This window comes from Perissodus microlepis, chromosome 7 (assembly GCF_051167445.1).
Source record: "Perissodus microlepis isolate ML-2025 ecotype Zambia chromosome 7, ASM5116744v1, whole genome shotgun sequence".
NCBI classification, from domain to species: Eukaryota; Metazoa; Chordata; class Actinopteri; order Cichliformes; family Cichlidae; genus Perissodus; species Perissodus microlepis.
The window spans coordinates 46641534-46657470 of record NC_140467.1 but is presented as its reverse complement, the minus strand read 5'-3'; the positions used below and the strand labels follow the sequence as shown (position 1 = coordinate 46657470).

The 15937-nt window shown below is 39.9% G+C and overlaps 1 protein-coding gene across 1 annotated transcript in view; it reads left to right on the top strand.

The window, feature by feature from the left end:
- hcn1 (hyperpolarization activated cyclic nucleotide-gated potassium channel 1) overlaps positions 1 to 15937 on the top strand; it is a 72012-nt gene that overhangs the window by 14105 nt on the left and 41970 nt on the right. The gene's annotated exons all lie outside the window — the stretch shown is intronic.

Below are 15937 nucleotides of genomic sequence, written 5' to 3'. Positions count from 1 at the left end.
GCAAGGTGAACGAGAAATTAAACTGGATGCAGTAATGTCTATTTTAGTACTTCTGATAAGATACATCGTCCGCCAGTTTGTCAGCAACAATCTTAAATAAAGACAACATGAATCTGTAAAGAAGATATACAATCCTTTTATCACAGTGTTTACTGGAGGAAAATTAAAAGGAGCGTATCCTCATTACATCCGCTTAGTTACAGGACGCACAGGCAATAGTGGTGAGGGACAGCTGCGGTTCTCTCCTCTGTGAAAGAGCAAAGGCACTGGCTGATGACGATGTACAACTGCTTCCTGTTTCTTGAGATTTGAAGTGATGCAATGTGAGAGTCTGGGAATTGTTGTGAGATTGTGTCATATCTACCAAATGTGTTCATTTTTATATGTGTATTTCATACCTGTGAAGTATTTTGATGTATGGATGCTGTACTAACTATTGCTACAGTGTACACTATTTTTATAATACTTAATGCTGATGAACCAATAGCATGGATAGGATCGCTGCAAATAAAAAAAATAGGAAAACGTGCACAATAGTATTGTTTATAGAGATGAATTTAACAGCATTAAAGCTTTAAAAGTGACAGCACCACTGAAAGTTGAGGCGGCGGAAGTTGAACCGTGAACATGTTCCAACTGTGGCGCAGGTGTGAGCTAGCCCAGATTTTCTGTTGGGCTAACTCAAGAAGCAAACATTGCCAAGGCTGCACAGCTGGTTGTTTATATTTAATGTCCCAAGATGAACAGGGGGCATTGATTTTCAAAGCACAAAAACACTCTGCTCTTGCTTATAGGTTAGGTCGAGGACACTGCAGGACAGGAAGACTTTAACACCATACTTTATATGGTGCATCATAGTTTTCTGTGCACGTCATTTATCAAACTGAGCCAGCAGCCAAGAAACAGCTTGTGTGTGAAGTGAAGGAGGAGATATGCTGTGAGGCTGGTTGATCAGGCCCCTGAAGATATTGATGAATGCATTAGCTTAACAGACATTTGAAAACAGAAGATTCACGTATTTCAGCTTTGATAAAACTGATGCCCACTGTGACTGCACCATTGGACTGCACCATGACATTTTGACTGGACATTTCTAGTCTGCATTAGGATATTGTTACATGAGAGTCTAGGGCCTGCTTGGATCTAGGGTTCGGCCTCTTGAAACATATGCTTTAATGCTTTCTCTTTTCTTAACGGTGGCTCTTTTAGCTCAATCTTCTGTTATGCATTTTCCATGGTCAGAATAAAGTCATGTTGCCGATGGACTCTGCAGACTTTGACTAAATTGATGACTAATTACATAAAAATGGCAGTGCTATTGTTTTTATGAATTGAATTAAAAACATAGACCATAAAGCATTTGCAGCATTAATGCAAATGAAGAAAGGCAACATAAACATGAAATAGCTACATCCTGTAAATCCAAATGCTGTGTTTATGAGGGGTGGGTAACTAATTTGGGAAACTTAGACTGTGGAGTAAGGTACCAGTGAGATTAATTCAGTTCTGCTCAATATCAATTTTATCTCTTTATAAACTGCCACTGGTAAGAGAAGATGCTACATTTAAGTGATTGAAATGTGAAATCAGCGGAGCAAGTGCGCCAACATTTTATCACTAGCCCCAGCAAACATGCTGTTAACTCCATGAACTCCCTCTCGTAGTCTCTTTCACGGCATGCTTTGCTTCCAGCTCCTTATTAAACTCTTTGGTTATCCCACGTACAAAGAGGAGTCACGGAGCTGTCATGGAAACCCCAGATCTCATCCAGAGCCAAGTAGAAAAAGTTAAAATTGAAGCTGAAGGATTTTAAATTGTTTTCCAATTTGTGTTTGGTGTTTAAGATTTTTAAATGGCTTGGTACCTTCCACAATGCTTTATTTTATTGACTTTCACCCACGAGAATCCATAAAATCCAAACTGATGTAACTCCTGAAAGACTCACAGACTTCTGAACACTTTGTGTGTTATGCAATTTAATTTTCGGGTGACTTTTTTGTGATATTCTGCACGTAACCTGCCAAGTGACTGCAGATGCAAATTAGCTTTAAGCTAACGCTGGTACAATGCTTCAAGTGGCAACATCTATGTTAATATTGTACACGGTCCCTTTTCAAATAAAATCAAGAATTTTTTTTTAAACATTTTTAAAAAGAGACTGATATCCTAGAGCCACGTTGTTATGATTCGCCTGGAGAGGGGCAGGTTCTCAAATGCTTCTTTTTTTGCGGGGTATGTTAGCGCATTACACTTTGGAAAACTCCCCATCAGTGAAATGCTTACTGCTTATTGTTGTTATGGGAAATCACAGAGCTGGTCTTGACTGCTGCGTCCCTGGATGTGTGAAACTTGGTAAAAAGTCCTTGTTGCAGCTTTGCTAGTAAAGGTTTAACTGTACGTTCTTGCTCTGCATTAGCCAAGTTTTAACTCTGCTCTGCATGTTTAGTCCCAAGAGTGATTTAAATTGTCATCCACAAACTAAGCACACTGCTTTATCTCAGACTTCAGTCTATATCTTATTAAAAACTTCTGCATTCTGTATTAAATGACTAACAACCTTCACGGTTAGCAAACCGAGATATCTCATCAAAGTTTGTGCTAATTCAAATACAGTGAAGCTGCATCCGCTTGCACAAACCTGCTTTTATAATTGATAAAAAAAAGAGCATTTCCCTTTGAAATAACCCAAATAGTAACCCATTCTGTGAGGAGAAGTTATCAAAGAGGGTTTGCTGGCTGAAATGAGAAAACTACACTTATTTATGTTTAATTGCCATTGACCTCATGCAGGCCGGTCAGGGATAACCAAATGGACCAGATGTAGCTCGGGGCCATACAATTTCCAAGTCTGGTTATAATAAAGCTAGCTAAATTAAGTGCTTGAACAAACAATATTGGATACGACTCTAAACCATGTGCATATTTTCTGTCCAGTGTTGCTAACCATTTAGCCAGAGAACACTCTTCTCAGTCTTCTATGAATTCTTGCCTACAGTGTGTTCACATGCTTATTTGGGCTATCCAAATCAAACCGTGTTCCATAGCATGTGGATGGGTGTTTTGCTATTGAAGGATCCACACATTTTGTTGGTCACTGGCATAAACACACAAGTGAACTCCACCTTGTACTGCAGAGCATGCTAGGTTTCTGGAGGCGAAGCAGACTTGTTTTGTGTTGTGTGTGGGAGTCGCAGGCTGCAGGCTGCAGGCTGCAAAAGAGCTCTGTCACGTGTTTCCATGTGTGACAATGTGCCTGTCACACGTTTCATATTTTGTGTGCAGAGGGCCTTCTACTCGCTTAAATGAGAGCTTGAGCCCTTCAGACATTAAACATGTTAAATGATCTTCCCTTGCACAGACAGGGATCTTCTTAGCTTCGTCTCTTTCTTCCCATTTTCTCACACACAAATACACACACAAACAAGCAAGTCAAGTCCCACACAATAGCCTAATGGACTGCTCCAGTCCAATTTTGTCAAGCAAACAAAAATGAAGGACAGTGCTTCTTCCCCCTCCATGCTGTCTGTGTTCTTGTCCTCTCTGTTTTAAGACAAAGCTCTGACGTTGAATGTAATGTGCCTTGAACTGTGCTCTTGCTCAGCTCACAGAGGGAAGCTCGCTCTTGGCCCATAGGGTGGAAAATCCCAGATTGCACCGCTTGAAAGAACGTTTTCCTCCTTGTTCCCTGCAGATTTAACCAATTTCCCCTTTGCCAAGTCTCTCATTACTCCTTCTGTTGTTAGTTGGTCTTGTTAACTGTAGTAGACTGTTTCCAGTAAATTGCTAGACCATATGGTTTAGAGTACAGAGTTAATTGTCAGGCTCAATGATTTGAAAGCAGACAGAAATGTATAGTGCTCTGCGGCAGAGCTAAGATTCATTGAATCAGTCAGAGGTTTGGTTAAAATGCAATATGCTGCAACATATATTACATATATAACATATTTAACAGCATACATATAAAAACAGAGGGATTATGGCAAATATGTGATTTTAACACATGGGTTCTGTAAATAAAAAATACATAAGGTGTCATTCCTGCATATGGATGGGTATTGATAAGATTTTCATGATTCCGATTCCATTTTCGATTCTGTTTAACGATTCGATTCTCTTATCGATTCTTTTTAAAAAAGGAGAACACTAAGGTCGATTAGCTTAGAACTTTGTTTTATATCTTCTCTTTGAACAAGATAAAAATTTAGGAGTAACATGGCCTTACAAACCCAACAGTAACATCTTAAGAGATCCACAGCCTACGGCTCTTCGATGGGGTGTCACGGGGTCCCCAGGAAAAAAAATTGTAAATGTAAAATAATAAAATAAATATTCTTCTGTAGCAATAACAAAGTATAACATAAATTATTCTGTAGCAATTACACAAGAATATCCAGTAATGTCCCTGCCTACAATTAAACACATTCACTTACCGAAAATCGGGGGCATCTGCTGTGGCAAATGGGTGCAAGTCTTTTACCACAAACTTAGTCACTGCTCGGTGACATTCGTCTATCCTGGCCTGAAAGGAGACGCTACCGGTAGACTGCAGCGAGAACTGCCAGCATCTGAGCCAGCCAGACTCTGTCTGTCTCTTTCATCATGGTCACCTAAATGCACAGTAATGACAGGTTTTGTAATAAGGCAGATCGTGCTAACATAATATGCACTGTTAGTTGATTAATTACCTGCCGCATTAACGGGACGTGCAAACGTTACCGCTGCTGCTGGGTTGAGATTCACGAGTCCGGAGCGGAATTAAAAACATTCATTTAAGGTCATCGCATGTTTTGTGAGCAAATGCTTTTGCATATTCGTAGTGTTTCCTCCCTTAAATGAAATATCTACTTTGCAAGTATTGCAAGTTGCCCTGTTGTCATCCGTTCTTGTAAAGTATAACCAAACTTTTGAGCGTTTGAGCCGCTTACGCGCCGTGTTTCCTGCCAGGTAAATGACGCTCCACAGCATGGTGATGTCATTCGGGGCGACTGGAATCGATAAGGGAATCGTTTGCAAAAATGGCAAACAATTCCAAGGAATTGAAACAGTGGGAACCGGTTCTCAACAAGAACCGGGTTTCGATACCCATCCCTATTCCTGCAGTATCAAATATTGAATTTGTGCAGCTCATAAACAGAACAGCAGGAGGGAGAGGGGGCCTAGGAAGCAGTGAAGTTAGATGAGTTGGAAATAGGGCAGAAAACTGAATCAAAAATAATGAACCATCACACTGAAAATTTAATTCAGTTTTATTTATAGAGCACCAAATTACAAAAACAGTCACCTCGAGGTGCTTTATATTGTAAGGTAAAGAGAAAGACAGAGAAAAACCACAATTATCGACAACACATTCTGAACAAGTAATTGGCGACATTGGGAAGGAAAAACTCCCTTTTAACAGGAAGAACTCTGGCAGAACCAGATCCAGGGAGGGACACTGTGTGCTGTGACCAGTTGGGATTGCAGGGATGGAAACAGGAAAAAAAGACACACTGCACATGTTTTGCTTTCAGGATAGGCAGATCTGTAACATTTTTTAATGTGTAAAACTAATAATGTGCTGCAATTACTGCAATACCACAGATGAATATTAGTTAAAAGGCACAATATGAGCCCAACCGTTAATAGCCCCTACAGATATTTGACTGATACTTAACAGCGGCGTGTGTTGGTGTTAGTTTTCCAAGTGTTGTAATAAAATCTACTTTTGTGTGAATTGTAATATTATATACTTTCTGTTATGGCTATTTTGTAGCTGAATGACCTTTTTGGTTGTCGCAATTTAAGGAATGCCTGATAGATTCAGGCCCAGACGAGCCTTTTGGAGCATGATGACCTTTGCGTCTTCTGTTTGGTGTCCTTCATTTTGCTCCTCCAGAGGCTCAAGGACAGCCTGTCTGGGTGCTGATAGTGCACAAGCGCGCTTATCTCACTGGGGTATACCACACTCAAAATGGGGATGACCATACGTGTTGAATCTGGAATATCCATAATAAATGTATCTGTATTTCATACTGTACGTCAACATCTCTTGAACGTTTATTTCACCAAGGTTAGATTCCTCTGCCTTTACCAACAACTGCTGGCTGGTTTTACAGGTCGCTTTGTATCGTGGTGTCATTGTAAGCTGTGCACGATGTTCAAAATGTTTTATACTGCTCCGTCGGGAGTACTTCTGCTTATTGCATACTCTGACTCTTTTCATCTCTTACTGTTGCTGCCAGTCCGTCTCTCAGTTCAGCCTTTTATTTGATATAAGATATGAACGGACATGTCTGCACAGTAAAGACGGCAAGACTGAAAGCGACAGGAATTATTTTCAAACTACCAGCTGTTTCTGGTTATAATTTATAGTAATTAATACTTCCAATCACCTTAAACACCATACTCTTCTTATAATAGTTACAGCAGCACCAGAGCAGTGAAATAGAGCAAGCTTTTTATCCCAACAACAGTGGCTTATTTTTATCATAATTTTGTTTTTGAAAACACATCGTATTTCAGTATTTAGCAAAAAAGAAGTCCTGATTTCTGTTACCCCTCTCTAGAGTTCTGAGAAGAAAAAAGCTGTCAGCGAAAGCAGCTTTGATCTTCTGTCCATTCCCATGGGATATCCCCTCATGGAGACTAGTTTCCCTCTGCAGTGTGCGCACAGTACAGAAAGTTGTCACATGACACATCAAGAATCCTCCAAATGAACTATGCTGGTTGATTGTTTCTGCAGCCTAACGCACTTCATGTGCTGTAAGCCATACTACAGTGTTTCCAGTGTTTCTATAAGGGCAACAAAGTCCATTTTTTCAGGCGCTGGTACAAGGGTTCAAGGTTTGTATGTGAACAGTTACGTTTTTATTGTCACTCGTTGTTTTGTTTCATTTTCACTTGCTTTTTTCACATGTTCAGACATAAACACTTCTTAAGAACAGAAAAAGATCCTGGTGGCTGTTGAAAAACACCCATGTTAGCTCCATTTTCTTGGTTTGCAATTAATGTATGGGTTTGTTTTTTTACTGAATACTGTAACAGAGGCGCAAGTGATCGGTGTAAGGAATGCAGTAGAATACTTTGAGTACTGGTTGGTAGTGTTGTAGCTGTGCATGTAGGAAGTATCTTGGTGACATATCCAGGGTCACAGTGAAAGACGAGATACCTGGTACGTAATGCTATAGTCACACACTGGAAAACACTGGTTGGAGACGGTGCTATGACCAAGTGTGACCGCGTGCTATCAACTTGTGCTTCTTGTGGTTGTTTCAAACATGGGGACCAGCTCCATGATCATCTGCAGATCATCTGGTACAACTTCAAAGTGAAGTTGTACCAGCAACTGGATTATGTCTAGTTTCTAAATTGCAAACTGCAACTGCAAAATGACTAGTTAGCAACCAGCTGAGTTGAGTCTTCCATTGTGAAGATATGTGTCACAGACACGGTTTCCTCATCAGCACAGATTGACTCTGGCCACGATCAGAAATTAGACGCCAGTTTTTTGCAAACGTTTTCCAACTTGTTTAATAGTGACTGCAGTCAGCTTGCCTCCCATCAGGCAACACTATGAAAACATGATCACTCACAGGTTGAGCTGCATGCTCAACCTCTTGGCAACCAGTTGGTTACCAAAGCTGCTCAGTTAGTGCGGTTACTGGGCAACAACAAATTTTTCTTATTCGCAAAAGCATGACCTTCCAATTTTTTATTCTAGAAATCTGGTTCCCACTGTACACAGCGTACAAAATAATAATAATTTGAATGCATCATAAGAAAATGCCCTTGGATGGCAACACAATAATACAGTTTAAATATAAATGTCTTAATAAACACTAACACCCTTCTTGGACTTATTAAACAGTGTTGGGAGCTGAATTGTTGACCTTGACTAGTTAATCACCATTTTATCATCCTCCAGAGCTGAAATTCACTTCCAAAAAGCACTGATTCCTTTACACATATATATATATATGTATATATATATATATATATATATATATATATATATATATATATATATATATATATATATATACACACACTGATATTGCAAGCGTTGCATGGGCAAGAGGAAGAGTGTCATTAGCTGCAGTTGTTTGGGTTTTTTACAATCCACTCGACTGCAAAAATGTTCATTTTATTTGATGCTCTTTTGGGAATTTTCTCCAGAAACAAAAGTAACAAAAAGAAAAATTCCTGTTCTGTGATCTTAGCCTTCATGACTAAAAAACAAAACAAAACCTAAACCATCAAAGGTTCAGCTTGAAAAATAAGTGGTTGATTGACAAAATGGTTTGAGAATATTCGTCCTTATCAACCAACTTATTGAATAATTGACCAATCACTATAAACCTGTTTGTTATTGACTGATTCTGCATGAGGAGCGTAACGATCCCTTGATTGTTTATAGGCAAGCACCGACACTCATTGCAGACATCCTGTAATGATGCTTTGTGTGCAAATTAATTGATTACTAACTACTGAGGCATTAGGGTTTCACTTCCCAAGAGCTAATGTTGCGGTGGATCAACTTAGCAAAGCACCCTTCATCCATCTGTCATGATGACGTGCTCATGTGCTGAAATCCAGCTGTTTATGTGAATCTAAGCACATATATGGAGGAACCACTATGGCGGTAAACAAATGCATGGCTACAGTACGGACAGGACTATATGTAGCATGTCAGCTGTAGTCATGCAGTCAAGAGATATGTGGAATTAGTTAGTATGATGCTGCTCCACTGCTACTCAGATGAGTAATTATAACATCAGACTGCCCTCAAGGGTGTATGCATTCACTCTTCCATTTCCTGATTTCCTCTTTTATGTTTTTCTCTTCCTAAAACAATCATCCCGAAAAGACACACACTGTTAATACCATCATATTTTTTTAACCAAGCTTCAGCTGCAACTTTGAGTATGATGATTAAAAAGAAATATATAAAAAGCAGTCTAAAATCGCATCACCGGGCAATCTCCACCCCTCCATCCCCAAGCGTATCGGGACGGGTGTGACCTCGATGCACACTGTGATACCGTCCATCTTGCTGATATTTACATGAGCACAGCGGGTCACCCTGTGCAATCCAGTCAAATCCCTCCTGCTCTCACATGAGCACTAATCTTCCCTGACTACCTTCTTAGTACAACCACAACTCAGACTACGGCACTCTCTCTGTCTCTCTTTCACTGCGCTGCTGTGACATTTGCACAAAGGAAAAACTTGCAGTCCTCTTTCTTTCTTTCTTTTTCAGTCTAGCCTTTATTAATGCAGATCTACTGGAGATGCTCAGATTGTCTTGACTAAATTAGATTTTTTCTTAAAAGTCTGATCTGTCAATTCAGATATTTTTATTTTCACTGCTTTCAGGAACTATATTTGACTGCACAATCATTTTGTAGTTTCTCCTTTAAAAAAAGTTAATTTTTTCTGAAGCAATAAAACAATTTAATAAAATTAAGCCCGCCCACGTTCTTGTATAACAGTGTTAAAAAACCCATAAATGAATTGCAGTAAACCCTACTTTATGCTGTGCACATACATACAGAGGATATGAGGTTTAAATGCTCCTCTACTGAGCTTCTTCTTTCATTGCTGCATTGTGCGCTTACATTTCTGGAGAGTTGCTCCTTGGGATAATTTGAATGAGAAAAAATCCTGGTCAATGTCAAAACAGAGTAATACTATGTCAGCATTAGTATTTTCTTCTTCGATAGAACTCTTTTATTTCTGGCCTGGGATTGTTGTGTGAAAGATGCACGCTTCTCTGTCAGCTCATTGTCTGCTCAAAGCTTGTTTTTCTTTTTCTTTTTTCCTTCTTCCCTCCCTCAGCCTTACTTCGTAATGATGATTCCTATAATGATGCAGTGAAACTGTCAACAGACTTGCATAACCGAACAGATGACGTTAAAAATGGGTCATGTGGGAAAACAGTTATTCTTGAGGGCACTAACATGTTTTGGACAATATGTCCACACATGCCTCTTTCGCTTCCCAGCAATTTTCTCATTGCGCCGAGTGCACTGAGTTATAAATGCACTGGTGCTGCTGTCCGAGCTATAAGTACTGCTTGTGTTTGTGTACATGATTTATTAGACCTGAGCTGATGTTATTTTGTTACCACTGCTCAGGTTACAGGTACAAATCAATAGAACATTCATCCATAAATACATTTACTTGTTGTCCTAATGCACCATACCTGTCCTGCGCAGAGCAGGCTAATATAAGCCCTGCAGGAAATTTCTAGAAGAATGTGCATGCATTAACTGCATACATGAATCCCTACAGACTCTGGGACTGATGTCTATATAATTACAGTAAAAAAAAGGCTTAGCACACAGAGTGGATCACCAATGCTGTCCACGCAGAGAAGATCATAAATTTGATCCCTGCGGGTCTGTGAGCTTCTGCCCCAGAGGACGCTGCCTCTGCCAATGCATCTGTGAATGGTAGAGCGCAGATTAAGGCAGAACAGAAGTGTTAAGGTTATCACGCTCACACGACCAAAATAGACGCAGAGCGGGTGAGACAGCGGGCAAAGCAGCTCGGCTTGCGGTGAAGTGTGATGTGCTTAGTGGAAGAACAAGAGAATAATGCTGACGGACACAGAAACAATGGAAAGCAGAGCAGATGATCAGCAGCGTTCCCGTGAGGAAGATCTCCTTGGACAGAAAGATGTGATCGACAAGTTCCGAGGGGAAGGGTTGTCTAGTTAAATGTGTCCACTGATTGGCTGGTAGTTAAGCTGCGAGGTGAGGAAGAGCGTCAGGATCTTCTGCGATATCACACATCCAGTTTGAGCCCTTCGCTTTCACACATTCACTGGTGGTATTTGAGGCACGTTAGCAGTTGTATTTGATGCTCAGAAATTTGCATCTGCTGAGGTCACGAGGGTACATTCAAGCATTGGTAGATGAAATATGTTGCAGAAATCATATCAGAGTAGGTGCACAGGAATAAAAAGAGAACATTTGTGATTCCAGAAGAGGAAAAAATATCAGTGGCCTGTTTTTTTGTTTTGTTTTGTGTGTTTCGTATCAAATTGGAGACAATTCTGATTCACAGTGTCGCTGTTTTAGCAAACGTCTGCGTGTGCAGTTATTACTACAGTTCTGCTCTAAAATCATACAGTTCAATATGATTCTTGAGACTTGTTTTTATGTGAAACACTTCGGCTTCTCTAAGTGTGTCAGGGCCTGTGTGGGATGAGTCCGTATGGTGAAAATATTTTGTTTTCATAACAACTAAATCGATATCTGGAAGAGTAACTGAGGCTGTGATTTTTTTTTTAATAATCTTTTGTCTATTGTTTTTACTGATAGCTTAGAGATTAACCGCATGCAGCAGTTGGAAATAACAACTACTTAAACAACCTACCAGGTTATTTGGTGAATTTCTATTTAATGCTACTTTTTACCTTCAACGGTTTATATAAATTTTACTGATAATGCTGCTATTTTTTTAGTTTTAAATGCATGCATGAGAGCCTGCGATGAAGAAGCAATGATGGTTTAGGGGGTTCTTTACTATATTAATAGATCATCGCTTGTTTTCTGCCTGTGTTAAGATCCTATTGATCACTATGTGGCTCTTAATTAAGTCTCTGTCTCCTAATTACTGCTGGGCCTCATTACCTAAATGTTCCTCTGCATTGAGATTCAGAGCTTTTTATGCAGCCTATGTACTTGCACGCATGATTTGGCAAGAACCAAGTTACAAGCATAACATTGCTAGAAAGGCTTTTCCTCTCCTCTTACACAGTATCCCAGTCTGTATGATAAGCAGATCTGCTGACTGATTAGCGTCCCAGCACATACAGTATGTTGCCTGAAGCTCTGAAATAATGCCAGCTCTATTTATATTTATTTATTGCTGAACTATATTTACACCAATGTGATTACACGTTGCACATTTCAGTGATGGGATTTATGATTACTTCCAGCAGGCTGCTTTTCTTTCAGAAAGAGACAGACCGGCATTGAAATGTTTTTTTGCCATAGAAAATATAGAATGTTGCTCATTTAGCCTTACATGCTGTTGCCTTTTTTAAAGTAGACCAAGTACAGTGGGCAAAAGCTTTTTAGCCTTCAGAGGAGGAAAGGCAGTAAAAGAAAACAGGAAACTTGCAAATTCCCAGTGAATTCTCATTACGTCACGGTATGATTTTGTAGAATCCAAGTTCAACTGTAATTTCGTGATTAAGCAAAACCAAAAGAGAGCCAGCAGGAGATTTACAAGATGATGCTAAGCAGGAGAATTCCAGATTTTCCTGGAAGCAGTTTTGTTATCCTTCAATCTAATAGCCAGTGGTGGATTTAATCTCCTCAAATTAGTCCCATGCTAATCCTCGCTAACCTCAAACAGAGGTCACTCATGTCCAATTTGAAGATGCATAAAGAACAGTTTGTAATTGCGTGTTTCAGGCCCACAGCTTGATGCTTGGTGATGAGTAATTCTCTTGCATGCTCTCTTCTCTGTGCATAGGATTCAAAATGTATGCCTACAGTGCATACATCCACCAGATGGCTCGTAGTCGTATAAGCAAAAACTCTTCGTGCCATACCTTGTGAGCAACATTGATTTGAATTTTAATCCCTGCAGTATTATGTATCAGCATGCTGCTTTACATAAAAATATACCTGCAAAGTTTCAAAATGTTCTCTGCTCTGTTCTAACAACCCATCAAAAGGATGCGGAAAGACCAAGTGCATGAGCGACCTATTGGCTTGACAGAGCTAGCGTGTGACTTTCTATCACTATCATATCAAATCTTGGCTGTTTTTCTCCAATGTATTACAGGATTATGCTGACCTATGCCCTAATCCCCAGTCAAATTTAAGCTTGATGCATTTAATTCCAAGCCTATATTTTGCCAAAGCCAAACAAGAGCATTGGATATGCTTTTGGCTCTGTGTCAGCTCTACCTTTCCTGTGTTCACGAGGTTTATGAAAACGTTATAGTTGCTCAAAATGAACTCGGATCTGTCATATGACAGATTTGAGTCTAAATTTGGTTTCAAATGTTTATCTCGGAGCGATTCACTGCCACCGAACTGCAAAAACTGTCAGTTTTGGATCTTAAACCACAGAATAAACTTATATTAATGTTGCTATTGGAGCAACATTTTTCAAACATTATTTTATTTCTATAGTGCCAAATCAGAACTTTATATTGTAAGGTAAAGACCCTACAATAATGGAGGGAAAACGTGAACAATCAGAGGACATCTTATGAGCAGCCACTTGGCGGAAGTGGGAAACAAAAACTCTCTTTTAACAGGTAAAAAACCTCTAGCAGGGCAAGACACAAACAAAATAGAAATAAATGGCCAGTACTGATAACAAACCTACACTATAGGCTTCGAGTCTTTGTGAAAACAGACTTATCTCTTAAATGGCAGACACTGTCTGTAACAATCTGTAACCACTCTGCACTGGCTGATTTATCAAAATTAAGAAGACATTTAGACTTTTTAAATGCTGGTCTGACAAAAGTTGAAGCATTTTTAAAGAGTTTAGTAAAAGGATCAATTTGCTTCTTGCCACAATGATAAACGATTTGTTTCTTGCTTGCTTGCATAGTACATTTTATAACTCGTGCCATACAGTAAAGTCCTCAGCAGTAATCACTTTTTTTTTATTTGACCAGCTGTTCAGCTGTTGTCAGAACTCTGTTGCTTTTATTTTTAGATCTGGATTGATTTCCCTTACAGTAAACGTTGAACAGAACACGGGCATATATTAATCATTCCTCTCCATCAGCGGGATGCTCAGACACACTGCTGACTGCACGAAACAGAACGTTGCTAATGGGTGATCGAGTAGGTGCATATTAGCAAATTGAAGCGCATGGTTCTTAGTTGTGACACATATCCTGAGCAAGGGGCCGGCTGTGTGTTACATGAAAGCTTTGCAAGTTGTGTGTTTTCTTTGTCTGCTTGAGTCAAACAGATGTACGTTCAGACCTACACTCTCCGCATTCCTTCCTTTGCCCAGTTTGATACAATTCATGTTTTCTTAGAAGCCTTACAGCGAGATAAAACAACAGATTACCACAAAAAAAGAAAGAAAGAGGCTGTCCAACACAGTTAGTTCTCGAAAGAGAAGTTGGATGATCGAGTATGTGCAAATGCTTTCTTTTAATTATGAGAAACAATCTGTAAATGCAATATGGAGACATTGTGTTTGTATTAGCAGAGTGCGCTTCAGTGAACCATCTCACACAGTTCAAATTTATCCTTACATATCTGCACATCACAGTGAAGGTTATCCTTTGTAATCTGGTGACCTGACCAGCGATCTACACCTGCAGCCTCTTCTTTAAAACCCTATTTGAAAAAAACAAAACAAAAAACCCCACTCCTGCCTTGTGGCTACCTCCTGCTGCTTCCAGGCTTTTCAAAGTGATGCCGCTGCAATGCAAACCCAAATAAACTCCACATTGTGTTAATGAGCATCTACATCATTTCCTCTCTGGCCTCTCTGACTCAGCGTGACCCAAAGGTCACAGAGGCTTCCCAGCAAAGTGAGACGGTCCCTGGGAATTTGTGAGACCTCCCTGTAACCCTCGCACGTCATAGAAATGTACCCAAAAAACTTCATCCTTATTTTTCACTCTTTTGCTTATGTATTAACTGAAAAAAGAAAGTGGAGACAGAGTGATCAGCCTTTTCCTATTTCTGCCTGGTATGAGTCATTTGCAATTCAAACAGGGCCCACTACTTCCTGTTTTCTAGTCTTGTTGCAATCCTTCAGGAGCATGTACCTCCAGAAATAGATACCTTTATCACTTCACGGCTACCTTATGCTCTGTCGCTTTCCTAATTATGTCATCAGGCTGTATGTAAATATGCATGTGCACATAACAGAGGGAGAGCGAATTCTGCTAAAATAAGAGTACAGATATAGGCAGCAGAAGAGACACTGGGTGCACTGAGACAGCTGTCCTGTAAGCTAGTGGCTAATTTTAGCCTTTCATGGCAGTGCACTATATCTCCCCATGGATGAGTTGAACCATAGAGGGATCTGAGCACCAGCTCAGCCTCTTGTTCTCTCCTCTGTTCTGTGTGCGGACACTGTCCTTTATTCAGAAAGGTTACAGGGCAGTCACAATAGACCGGGGTGGAGAGAGGAAGATTAAAAGAGCCTCTAAAACACCTGGGGTTTGGTGGTGGTGGGGGTTTAACAGATGATTTTGCATACAAATGGCAAAACTGGTGCATATCAGCACAGCCTGCAGTCCATGCTCTTGCAGATCTTTTTTGGGCTTATTTGGAACTAAATTTTATGCGGTAGTAGTAGTGTTTTTGTTAGTGTTTAGGTGCACACAAGGACAGAAAAAGACCATAAATGACCAAGGTTTTAGATATAGAGATAAAGATACTGATGTGTGTTGTACATATATGTTTACTTACCTGAAAATCCTTGATTTCTTGTATTATATACAAATGTAAACATTTGTCAGTAAAAGGAAACCCCCCGAAACAAAAAGTTCATCAGTTCTCATTTAAAAAACAAAAGCGAAGCGACTAAATTGCCTTTATATGTATAATAGGTAGAACAGGTAATGTATGGGGAATGGAAAGACCTGAACTTAAAATAGATGGTAATTACCTGAAATGTCTCAATTCAACAAACTGGCGAATGGGGCAGGTTTATTATGCAAAACGAACCAGGGGGCTGGCGGGAGGAGAGATTGAGCTTCGGTGTGAGGAAGATTATGGAATAACTAACCTGGAAATAAGTAATGGGTTTCTGATGCTAATGAGAAACTCTGAATTAAAGCCACAGCCAACCAGGCGTGAGTCAATTCTCTTCGGCCAGATCCGACGTGAATGAAACCGTTTTGCGCCGCAGACATGCTTACTCACCCCGCTGATGACTTTCTATTCTGAAACTTTCGGGCTCTGATTAAACAGCCACACCAGCACCGACACCTTTTCCAGCTCACAGC